Genomic DNA, 13,378 nt, shown 5'->3' with positions numbered 1-13,378 from the left:
TCTGTGAATATATAGTACATAAACAGGTGCACAGAGTGGAGTATTCGATTTATTAACAGAGTCAAAGCTAGCCATGATTCACTAGAGGTGAAGCCTTGAGTGAATCGTGATGCCCATCCCTAAACAATGGTAAAATATAGATTAGTGCACTCTGCGGATCTGAATGTATGGTTTTCTGCCTGGATATATTTTTTTCAAATGCAGTAGTTAGTAGTAAGTGTATAACCATAAACAAAACGGAAGGAGATAAATCTGTGAAGAGAATTAAAAATTATTAAGAACTAGGGGCCAGATGTAGGTAACCAAATACCAGTCGGTAAAGGCCGAAAATACCGAATTTCGGCCTTTACCGACCTGTATTTGGCTTGTGAGATGTAGGGGACAAAAAAACATCCAAATCGGTAAATTTACCGAATCGGTAAAGTTTCCGAATCGGCAAAGTTTCCGAATCAGTAAAGTTTCCGATTCGGTAAATTTACCGATTTGGAGAAGTTTCCGAATCGGTAAATTTACCGAATCGGAAATTAAGAAATGGTAAAAATGACTATTGAGATGTAGGTAACTTCTTAAATACCGAATTTGCATGAAATTCGGTATTTAAGAGTCTGTATTTACCATGGATTGAAATCAGTTGGTAACCAGGTGCAGGCTATAAAAAAGGGCCCAAAATACAACAGTTTCACCAGAATGGCTGCATTCTACGTGATTGCGAGGCGGCTACAGGCAGAAGGAGAAAGGGTCTGGAGAAGGGAGGAGCAGGTGTACAGGCAGAGGATCACCCTATTCCAGCTAACTGAGCCAGAAATCCTACAAAGGTACAAGCTAGACCCCCAAACCATCCTGGACCTTATGTAAATGTAAATGTGTTTGTATTTATATAGATCCTTCTACCCAGAGGTCTCGTAGCGCTGTATTCATACCGCTGTGGAACCCTTCCTGGCTTTTCTGTGAGATGTCCACTCCCAAGGTGAAGCCAGGCATCAAAGCGCTGCTGAGGCCGTTGTGGAGATTAAGCAAGCTATTGCCCAGAGTCACAGAGTGGAACCCATGATTAGACTAGGCACAGAGGCGAGAATTATCATGTCCGAGGAGATTGAGTCCAAGAGCCGCCGAGGCGGGAATTGAACACTGGTCCCGGGCCAGACCTCTGCATCAGGGTCTACCACTCTAACCATTGAGCCACGCTTCTCAGGGACCTCCACCCACTGTTGGACCACCCAACCCCAAGGGCGCACGCCATCCCACCCCATGTGCAGGTGCTATGCAGCCTACACCTGCTTGCATCTGGGAGTTACCAGAGTGTGGTTGCCGAGTAGGTGGGGTGTCCCAGAACTGCCTGTCCCGTTTCTTTAAGAAATTCCTAGACGCTATGTTGCAGAGAATACATTACTACATCAGCTTCCCCGCAACGCATGCAGAACTGATTAGGACCAAGACTGACTTTTATCAGATGGTGCATTTCCCCAACATAATTGGCTGTATTGACGGCACCCACATACCGATATGTCCACCTGCTGCCACAGAGTACAGTTATAGGAACAGGAAGAAGTCCACCCACACCATTAATGTACAGGTGATCTGTGATGCTAAGTACATAATCACGGACATAGTAGCCAAATTTCCCGGGAGTACCCACGACTCTTACATCTTCCAAAACAGTGGGATCTATGCACGCCTGACAGCGGGGGAATTTGGCGAAGGATACTTGCTAGGTAACACACTGTGTGAAACTCCCTTGATACATATTGCAGATGGATGTGTTTTTGTGCATGTGAGTAATGTTTTTTCTTGTTACTAATAGGGGACAGTGCATATGCCCTCCGGTCCTTCATCCTCACACCCTACCTCAACCCTTCAACACCCAGCCAGAGGAGATACAACAGGGCACACAAATCTATCTGAAACATTGTGGAGCGCACCTTTGGCCTGTGGAAGAGCAGGTTTCGCTGCCTACATTAAAGTGGAGGGGCCCGCCAGTACACACCAATCACCTGCTGCAAGATGATTGCAGCCTGTGCAATGTTGCACAACCTTGCGGTTAAGAAGGGCACCGAAGTGGATATCTCTGATTAGGAGGACCATGATGACGAGCAAGCAGTGCCTGAACCACACTCATCTGGAGTTGCAACACCAACTGATGGCAGACACAGACGGGAAGAGATCACACGCAACTTTTTTAAAGTAAGTAAAGAGACCTAGACAGGTGGAGTATGCACCCAACGTAGTTTAATTGTGTCATTACGTAGGTTTCTAAAGCACAAATGTGCAACACAAATTATTTACATTCGATGATGTGAGTCCTGCGTCACTTCCACATGAACTGTAATAGTCATTGGTGTCCTCGCTTCCCAGTGCCAGTTGTATGGTGCTCACTTTGTGTTTGGCCTGTAGCCTCAGCGTTGCGCCTGCTGCTCCTCCTGGTCTCTAGGACAAGGGAGCTTGCCATGCTGCTCCTGCTTGTGCTATGTTCACTCTCTGGCACATCCAGAGCAGCAGTTTGTGCTGTTTGGGCATTTAACAGCGCCTCAAGAGCACTGGTCATCCTGCCCATGCCCCTAGTGACCTCATTGCTGTTTTGGGTCAGAGCCTCCTGCATGTTTATGCTTCTCCTGCATAGCAGGGATGTGGCTGTGGCCAGGCGGTTGAGCTGCACTGATTGGGTCATTTCGTGAATCCCTGCAGCCATGTTTTTGTTGACCTCTACTAATTCCCTGATGCTCTTTCCTATGTCTCCCATGTTGTTGTTAGGGACCTCATTTGGCGTTGGCAAGACAAGATGACTTTTCCCTGCATCCTCTGGATTCTTGCAATGCTCCCCTCCAAGCCACGGAACACACGTGGACCCTCTACATGTGCAGATGCACTGCTTTCTTGGACTCTGAGGCGTCTTGCTCCAGTATGGCCCACCTCTGCACTGGTCTGCAGTGTGGCAGAGCTACCATCCAAAGGCAAGGTGTGTGTTTCTACCCCCTCCATGTCACCTGCTGATGAGTCCATTTCTAAAAGAGGGCCACGACATGGCTCCTGCTTGGTTGTGATGCAGGTGTTGTCTCATGCAGTGCTGCTGGCATTTCTGGGGATGACAGCAACAGAGGGGATTGTGTTCGTTCAGGGGACTCTGGAGCCATTTCTGCGTCTTGTGCAGGAGGATGGCTACTTGGTGCACCTGTGTCCTGTGAGACGTTCTGTGTACTTGGACCTGGCTCATGACTCTCCTCCCTCTCTGGTGCCGTGCCTTCAGTCTCCTTGGAATGCCTGCGAGATGTGTCACCTGTGGACATATGAGTGTTCATTAGCTAAGCGCTACTGTCTCACAGTCACTACAATTAAATATTTCTGACTTTAGCTTTATTCTCTCTGCAATCATTTCCCTAACTTGCTGGTTGCTGTGCTGTGCTGTATGACATGGTCTTACATTTCCTAACTACATGTACCATGATGCATTGCTCCTGTATAGTGCTAGCAGTACTGGACTGGGGTTCATTTGGCCACAAAGGGTAAAGGTAAGGAGGATGGAATGGGGGGTATGCTGTGCCTGCGTCTTACCTTTTCTGCTCTGGCTGAGCTGTCTACTTCTCCCAGTCCGCAGACGCTGTCGGGTTCAATGGTTGAGGCCACCATCTCCTCCAGGTCAGTAAGGGGGGTGCTGGGTTCTTGCCTCTACCAGTTTTGGTTGCCTGCTTGTGGAGTTCAGCCAATTTTTTTTTTTTTTTAGTTTGGCTCCTAAGGTCGTAGAATCTCTTTTTCAGGTCCTCTGTGTCTCTGGTTGTCACTCCAACTCCATTCACTTTGTCAAGTATGTCCAGCCAGAGTTTCCTTTTGGCAGATTCTGCCACGGCGAGGGACTGCCTGCCAAACAGTTTTTGGTGCACTTCACCACCTCCTCAACAAGGACCTGCAGCCCCATGCTGCTGAATTTCATTTTCCTCCTCCTCTCTGGCTGCTCTTTGTCTTTGCTGCTTGCCATTTTGCAGTTTTAAAAGTGCACAAAACTCTTTCTGCTGCTCAGGGACTCAGCTCAGCTCCAACTGCCTCTCCAGAAGCTTCTAATTAGTTGCAGCTGCCTTTGTAGCCACTTCCTGGTAGGGAGGGGGAGGGTGGTAGCACCTGATTGGCTGCCTACTTAAGTTTCACTTTTGTTTGCTTTCCGATTCGGTATTTACCGATTCGGTATTTACCGATTCGGTATTTCCCATTCATTCCTATGTGCCAATCGGTATTATTTACCGATTTTATATCTACATGCCACGGCCAGGGACACTGACTCCGGAATCTGGGATCACGGTTCGATCCCCGGGGCCGGCGGCAGATTAGCACAGCACCATGTGACTCTGGGCAATAGCTTGCTTAATCTTCCAGACGGCCCCCAGCGCCTAGAGACCCTAATAGGTGATGGTTCACGCTTTACAAATGTGGATTATTATTATTATTAAATGATTCTAAAATACCGATTCGGTAAAATTCGGTATTTTAGAATCGGTAAATGAGGATTACCTACATCTGACCCTAGGTCTTGTGAGTTTGGCATCAGTTGGCTTCTTCCCTAACGTGAATCTTAAATGGAAACTATGAAGCATTAATCAGTTGTTTCTCAAATCTACTATGGTAATAACACCTTTGTATTGAAGTAACATGTTTAGTCGTGTTTATTAGTACACATGCCATTAATGTTATTCGATAACATTTATTTTATATATATATATATTCACTGAAAAAACCATAGGTTAGAGACCATATATAGTTAGCTGGACTTTTTATTGACATAAAACCAATGAAATTCCATATATAGTTAGTTGCACTAACTATATATCGCGCACCCGCAATCCACTGCTGATGATGTCACATATTACATCATTCATGACATGGTCAGTGACATCACTGATGACATCACTGATGACATCTCAAATGACATCACTGATGACATCACTGATGACATCTCAAATGACATCACTGATGACATCATCTAGTGTCTGTGTGTTTTTGTAAAGTTTAAATATGTTTTACATATTGAAGAATGAGTGGATGTATGGAAGACTGAGTGTGTGTGTGGCTGGCTGGGAGGTGTGTGACTCTGTGCATATCAATGTGTACTTGTATCAGTGATTGTTTAAGAGAGTAAGTATGTGTTAGTATATGTGTGAAAAGTATGGTGTTCTGTGTTTAGCCTCTTGGCTGCTAATGACAAGGGTAACTCGTCATGGACTTTCCATTGATTTCAATGGAAATTATATGAGAAGCCTAATAATGCCTTAGCAGTGAAGGTGTTAACTGTATAGATGAGGAAATCGAAGTGTGATTGATTCTTCACAGGACTGACTAGGTGTATGAGTGCATATGATAGTCTTGTAATAATGAGTGACTGTATGTATGAGTGATTGTATGGGTGAATGAGTGAATGTGTGTGTAGACGTAGGAATCAGTGAGTGCGTATGTAGTAACTGGTATTGGTGTGTCATGATGTCATCAGTGATGTCATTTGAGATGTCATCAGTGATGTCATTTGAGATGTCATCAGTGATGTCATCAGTGATGTCACTGAAGTATGGTGTTCTGTGTTTAACTGTATAGATGAGGAAATGGAATTGTGATTGATTCTTTACAGGACTGACTAGATGTGTGAGTAACTCCATGGAAGAGTGGCAGTGTGTGAGTGTCTGCATAGGTGTATGAGTGCATATGATAGTGTTGTAATAATGAGTGACTGTATGTATGAGTGATTGTACGGGTGAATGAGTGAATGTGTGTGTAGACGTAGGAATCAGTGAGTGCGTATGTAGTAACTGGTATTGGTGTGTCATGATGTCATCAGTGATGTCATTTGAGATGTCATCAGTGATGTCATCAGTGATGTCATTTGAGATGTCATCAGTGATGTCATCAGTGATGTCACTGACCATGTCATGAATGATGTAATATGTGACATCATCAGCAGTGGATTGCGGGTGCGCGATATATAGTTAGTGCAACTAACTATATATGGAATTTCATTGGTTTTATGTCAATAAAAAGTCCAGCTAACTATATATGGTCTCTAACCTATGGTTTTTTCAGTGAATTTTCAAGGTTTTGTAAATGCAAATTCCTAACTATATATGGTCTATAACCTATGGTTTTTTCAGTGAATTTCATTGGTTTTTTAAAAGCTAATATCTATAGCTGTAAAATATATTCTTTATTACGTGGCGTATCACGTAGCCACGTGAGACGCCTCTTGACGCGTCGCATAACCGTGACGTATCGGCTCTGCAGCGCAAACAAAACCCGTAACGTAAGCGTGCCGGAGCACGCTTACAGATATATATATTTTTTTTAACCTTAATTAGACAAAATCCACACGTGCACATATCTGGAGGCCTTGCAAAGACACATCAAACAAACAGTCCCTACAATTTTGTCAAGTTTGCTGGAAATCTATTCCCTTAATTTTTTTTTTACTGTTTCTCTTGGTTTTCCCCTTGTTACGCTTACCGGGACGCTACCCGGTACGCGAACTGGACGCTACAAAAACACAAGATGGCGGACTCCCGTTACGCTGCCGGTTAGCTGCCCGGTTCGCGTACCGGGAAGCGCCTCTACCGCGAAACGCCTCTACCGCGAAAAATCGCGGGGGACTTTAATATCCCCCTCATCAATCCTAGGGGGTCAGGAGGGGTTTACCTTGCCCCCTTTCCTTCATTTCCCCCTTCTTTTTTCACCACATCTTGTCTCTCGAACCTACCGAGAGACAAGATGGCGGCCGCTCCGGACTGTTTACAATGTTGACAGCTATGCTGCCGGTTAGCTGCCCGGTTAGCTGCCCGGTGAGCTGCCCGGGACGCGCCTCTATGGCGTAAAATCGCAAAAAAATTTTTTTTTTTTTTTTGCCCCGCGGGGCACTTTAATATCCCCCTCATCAATCCTAGGGGGTCAGGAGTGGTCTACCTTGCCCCCTTTCCTTCATTTCCCCCTTCATTTTTCACCACATCTTGTCTCTCGATCGTACCGAGAGACAAGATGACGGCCGCTCCGGACTGTTTAGAATGTTGACAGACACCGGAGAGCCAATCAGCTTCGCTTCGCGAAGTTCCGTTACGCGTCAGGTTTTCTGAATCGATTTTGGCCACTATAGGTGTGGCAGGGTATACTCAGACATGAGTCCCTTTCTCACTGCTCCATCAGGATTCAAGCAAGCCGGGCCGAAGACGGCTGAAATGCCAGAAACCGGTCCCCGGTAGCTTGTTTCCTTTCTGGTGAAGAATTGGCTTGGTAGTTTAGTCTGCCCTGTTCCCATGATGCACTGGGCCAGGGACAGACTAATTTGCATATAGCCAGGTTCTGAGCTGGGATGGGGCAGTGAGATAAATAACGGTGATGGATCAAGCCCTGATCTTTGGACTGGGTAAGAGTGGTCTGCTCAATTCAGACACTCTGTTCATCACCACCCCCTTTTCTGAATCGATTTTGGCCACTATAGGTGTGGCAGGGTATACTCAGACATGAGTCCTTTTCTGACTGCTCCATCAGGATTCAAGCAAGCCGGGCCGAAGACGGCTGAAATGCCAGAAACCGGTCCCCGGTAGCTTGTTTCCTTTCTGGTGAAGAATTGGCTTGGTAGTTTAGTCTGCCCTGTTCCCATGATGCACTGGGCCAGGGACAGACTAATTTGCATATAGCCAGGTTCTGAGCTGGGATGGGGCAGTGAGATAAATAACGGTGATGGATCAAGCCCTGATCTTTGGACTGGTTAAGAGTGGTCTGCTCAATTCAGACACTCTGTTCATCACCACCCCCTTTTCTGAATCGATTTTGGCCACTATAGGTGTGGCAGGGTATACTCAGACATGAGTCCCTTTCTCACTGCTCCATCAGGATTCAAGCAAGCCGGGCCGAAGACGGCTGAAATGCCAGAAACCGGTCCCCGGTAGCTTGTTTCCTTTCTGGTGAAGAATTGGCTTGGTAGTTTAGTCTGCCCTGTTCCCATGATGCACTGGGCCAGGGACAGACTAATTTGCATATAGCCAGGTTCTGAGCTGGGATGGGGCAGTGAGATAAATAACGGTGATGGATCAAGCCCTGATCTTTGGACTGGGTAAGAGTGGTCTGCTCAATTCAGACACTCTGTTCATCACCACCCCCTTTTCTGAATCGATTTTGGCCACTATAGGTGTGGCAGGGTATACTCAGACATGAGTCCCTTTCTCACTGCTCCATCAGGATTCAAGCAAGCCGGGCCGAAGACGGCTGAAATGCCAGAAACCGGTCCCCGGTAGCTTGTTTCCTTTCTGGTGAAGAATTGGCTTGGTAGTTTAGTCTGCCCTGTTCCCATGATGCACTGGGCCAGGGACAGACTAATTTGCATATAGCCAGGTTCTGAGCTGGGATGGGGCAGTGAGTTAAATAACGGTGATGGATCAAGCCCTGATCTTTGGACTGGGTAAGAGTGGTCTGCTCAATTCAGACACTCTGTTCATCACCACCCCCTTTTCTGAATCGAGGTACGCAAACCGGGGCGCTAACCGGAGCGCTGTCACAGATATATATTTTTTTTTAAACGTTAATTTCTCAAAATCCACTGGAGCACATATATTGAGACATAGCAAAGGCACGTCGGGCAAACCATATCTACAATTTTGCCAAGTTTCATGTAAATCTATTCAGCCGTTCGAGCTAAAAGTGAGTCCAACCGCCCTATGGAAAAATGAATGGGAAAAACGTGTTTTGGGACCCCCCTTGTTTATCGGCCTCCCCTTGACGAAACCCCCCCAAATTTTCAGGGGCTGCTCAGAAACAAAATGTGCCATTTTCCTGAAAATTCCAGCCAATTCCGTCCACAAACGCCAAAGTTATTAGACATAGAATTTTCAGAAATCCCATAGAGAAAAAATCCTAACTATATATACCCACTGGCTATCGCCAGTAGGTAATATACATATATAAACATATATAATCTGCATATCTATATAAATATAAATGCATGCATACATATACATATATGCATACATATGCATGTTATTTACATGAAAGTTTTAAAAACACTAATAAATGCAAAGCTAAAAAGCCACCTCATTACAAACAGAATGGCTTTAACTTAAACGAGGGCGAGATCTATTGCATTTTCAATGCCTGTTTACTTTGGTTCTATCAAGAAGGCATTCAGATGTTTCACACGTTTGCCATAAATTCTGAATGTTAGCACTCTAGTTGCTCATTAGATCACTGTAGTAAAGCTAGTGCTCACCAGGGAAGTCTGCTGCTAATCATGGTTTGCAGCCATTTTCCCGCATTTTTTATCCCGCAGACTTTCAGTCCGCATACCATTATCCCGCAAGGTCATTGACCTCGCATACCATTATCCCGCATGTTTTCAAAATGCATGTGCATTTATCGCGCATGCCTTTACAAAGAATTACGTTTTAAAGGCATGTATGGTAAATGCATTTGCGTTGTGAAAACCACGATGACGAGAGAGGTAAGTGGGTTTGTGTTCATTTTTTCGTGGGTTAGTGATTGTGTAGTGTAGTGTAGTGTTGTGTAATGTAGTGTTGTGTTAGTGTAGTGTAGAGTTGTGGTGGTTGTTTAGTGTAGGGTCATGCTGGGGGTAGTGTTTTAGGGTTTAGGGTTGTGTTGTAGTGTTTGCGTAGTGTAGGGTCATGCTGGGGGTAGTGTTTTAGGGTTTAGGGTAGTGTTGTAGTGTTTGCGTAGTGTAGGGTCATGCTGGGGGTAGTGTTTTAGGGTTTAGGGTTGTGTTGTAGTGTTTGCGTAGTGTAGGGTCATGCTGGGGCGAGTGTTTTAGGGTTTGGGGTAGTGTTGTAGTGTTTGCGTAGTGTAGGGTCATGCTGGGCGTAGTGTTTTAGGGTTTAGGAAAGTGTTGTAGTGTTTGCGTAGTGTAGGGTCATGCTGGGGGTAGTGTTTTAGGGTTTTGGGTAGTGTTGTAGTGTTTGCGTAGTGTAGGGTCATGCTGGGGTGTAGTATTTTAGGGTTTTGGGTAGTGTTGTAGTGTTTGCGTAGTGAAGGGTCGTGCTGGGGGTAGTGTTTTAGGGTTTTGGGTAGTGTTGTAGTGTTTGCGTAGTGTAGGGTCGTGCTGGGGGTAGTGTTTTAGGGTTTTGGGTAGTGTTGTAGTGTTTGCGTAGTGTAGGGTCGTGCTGGGGGGTAGTGTTTTAGGGTTTTGGGTAGTGTTGTAGTGTTTGCGTAGTGTAGGGTCGTGCTGGGGGTAGTGTTTTAGGGTTTTGGGTAGTGTTGTGGTGTTTGCGTAGTGTAGGGTCATGCTGGGGTGTAGTGTTTTAGGGTTTTGGTTAGTGTTGTAGTGTTTGCGTAGTGTAGGGTCGTGCTGGGGTGTTGTGTTTTAGGGTTTTGGGTAGTGTTGTAGTGTTTGCGTAGTGAAGGGTCGTGCTGGGGGTAGTGTTTTAGGGTTTTGGGTAGTGTTGTAGTGTTTGCGTAGTGTAGGGTCGTGCTGGGGGTAGTGTTTTAGGGTTTTGGGTAGTGTTGTAGTGTTTGCGTAGTGTAGGGTCGTGCTGGGGGTAGTGTTTTAGGGTTTTGGGTAGTGTTATAGTGTTTGCGTAGTGTAGGGTCGTGCTGGGGGTAGTGTTTTAGGGTTTAGGGTAGTGTTGTAGTGTTTGCGTAGTGTAGGGTCGTGCTGGGGGTAGTGTTTTAGGGTTTAGGGTAGTGTTGTAGTGTTTGCGTAGTGTAGGGTCATGCTGGGGGTAGTGTTTTAGGGTTTAGGGTAGTGTTGTAGTGTTTGCGTAGTGTAGGGTCATGCTGGGGGTAGTGTTTTAGGGTTTAGGGTAGTGTTGCAGTGTTTGCGTAGTGTAGGGTCATGCTGGGGTGTAGTGTTTTAGGGTTTTGGGTAGTGTTGTAGTGTTTGCGTAGTGTAGGGTCATGCTGGGGGTAGTGTTTTAGGGTTTAGGGTAGTGTTGTAGTGTTTGCGTAGTGTAGGGTCATGCTGGGGTGTAGTGTTTTGGGGTTTTGGGTAGTGTTGTAGTGTTTGCGTAGTGTAGGGTCATACTGGGGGTAGTGTTTTAGGGTTTAGGGTAGTGTTGTAGTGTTTGCGTAGTGTAGGGACATGCTGGGGGTAGTGTTTTAGGGTTTAGGGTTGTGTTGTAGTGTTTGCGTAGTGTAGGGTCATGCTGGGGTGTAGTGTTTTAGGGTTTTGGGTAGTGTTGTAGTGTTTGCGTAGTGTAGGGTCATGCTGGGGGTAGTGTTTTAGGGTTTAGGGTAGTGTTGTATTGTTTGTGTAGTGTAGGGTCATGCTAGGGGTAGTGTTTTAGGGTTTAGGGTAGTTTAGTTGTTTAGTGTATGCTAAAGGCATATTCGTTCTAAAAGTTTTCGTTATTTTAATTTGCGGCCTAATAGTACATGCAGGATTTTTTTTGCGGACTGATGGTATGCGGGATTTCGTCATATATTCGCTAATCATACTTTCTATGGCAAAATGAACCCCCTCATTTTGTTCCTTTTTAAATTAAATGTTTTAAGAGTTACCACTTTATTCCAATCAAGATGGCTTCAGGTGTGCCATACCTTTGTAATAAGTAGGACTGTTAGCACTCTAGTTGTTCTTTAGAACACTCTGGGACATTCTGTCATTGGGCTATAGTTGGGCTACATCTGGCTGATATTTGGGCTACATTTGTTTTTTTTGTCTCTGGTGGCCATCTTTGGGCTACATTGGGCTACATTGGGCTACATTTGGGCTCCAACATATATATAGCCCAATGTAGCCCAATATATATTTTTCAAAGTTAATTTTCGTAAAAACCACTGGAGCCAATATCTTGAGACATAGCAAAGGCACATCGGGCTACCAGTCCCTACAATTTTGCCAAGTTTGGTGTAAATCCATTCAGCCGTTCAGGCTAAAAGTGAGGCCAACCGCCCTATGGAAAATTGCATGGGAAAAACACGTTTTGGGACCCCCCTTTTTTCTCGGCCCCCCCTTGACGAAACCCCCCCAAATTTTCAGGGGCTGCTCAGAAACAAAATGTTCCATTTTCCTGAAAATGTCAGCCAATTCTGTCCTCAAACGCCAAAGTTATTCGACATAGAATTTTCAAAAATCCCATAGGAAAAAAATCCTAACTATATATACCTACTGGCTATCGCCAGTAGGTAATATATATATATATATATATATATATATATATATATATATATATTGAAACAAAGACAAACGAAGACAATCCCCTGCTCCTGAGCGGGTCCTTGCGCTCATTGAAAATGGAGCACGTTGAAGGAGCGCTGTTGCCGGTGAAGTGAGGCACAAGGGAAGCAGCACGTTGCTCATGTCACGAATCAGCAAACCGATGGAATTAGCAATAGCGGAGGGAGTGTGACAGCAAGCACCACTATGGATATAAAGGACTACATGAACAATGATGCATGGCGCCAATATGGGCGTGACTACTAGAGGAAACATCGCGAGTATGAATAATAATTGCCAAGCTGTCTATCCACCAAGAAGCCATAGCCAGTGAACAAGGGCGACAAATGCTCGAAATGCGTATGGTGTGTATGGCAGAGATTATGCTGATGAAGAAATGAATGGTGATGCTGCTGCCTGCTTTACCATTAAAGGCTGATGTTTAAACGGCGCGTGGGTGTCTTCACTGTGAGAGCAAATTTGTTTCAATATATATATATATATATATATATATATATATATATATACACACACACACACAGATGGCGTGCTTCTACCACTTAAGACGGCGGGTACTCGACGGGGTTCACCAGCCCCTAAATATTCCACTTTTCTTTTTGCTCGAAAACAACCAGAGTCGAGGCCCCAATATAGTTTATCAGTGCTTCAGGTTTATTTGGCACAAGAAAACACCCAACGCGTTTCGAGGTCAGCCGACATCTTGCTCACGATGAGATATATATATATATATATTCATATATTCATTGAAAAAAACCATAGGTTTCACACTAGTTATAGTTAGGAATTAGCATTTAAAAAACCTAGTAAATTCACTGAAAAAACCATAGGTTTCACACCAGTTATAGTTAGCTGGAGATTTTACTGACATAAAACCATTGAAATTCCACGTTATAGTTAGTTGGACTCACTATAACTTGCGCGCCTGCAATGCACTGCTGATGACGTCACATATTACATCACTCATGACATGGTCAGTGACATCACTCATGACATCACTAATGACACCATCCAGTGAATGTGTGTCTTTCTGTAAAATAAATATGTTTTATATATGTATATGTAAAGGTCGATGGAAGAATAAATGTTTAAATAAGTGTCTTAATGGATGTTTTTTTTTTTTATTGATTGGTTAACTGGCTTATTAAGTGTATCTTAGTGAATACATATATTAGCGAGTATTGTTTAAATATTTAAATGTTTGTATCAGTGTTTCACTTTGTGTATAAGTGGCTGCACGGGTTG

At 44.6% G+C, this 13,378-nt stretch overlaps 1 protein-coding gene across 4 annotated transcripts in view; it reads right to left on the bottom strand.

The window, feature by feature from the left end:
• MYO1B (myosin IB) overlaps positions 1-13,378 on the bottom strand; it is a 757,882-nt gene that overhangs the window by 595,413 nt on the left and 149,091 nt on the right. The window lies entirely within an intron of this gene.

Source organism: Lissotriton vulgaris, chromosome 2_1, assembly GCF_964263255.1.
Source record: "Lissotriton vulgaris chromosome 2_1, aLisVul1.2, whole genome shotgun sequence".
NCBI lineage: Eukaryota > Metazoa > Chordata > Amphibia > Caudata > Salamandridae > Lissotriton > Lissotriton vulgaris.
The sequence above is the reverse complement of the archived record's forward strand: the minus strand, read 5'-3'. Positions and strand labels throughout refer to the sequence as shown.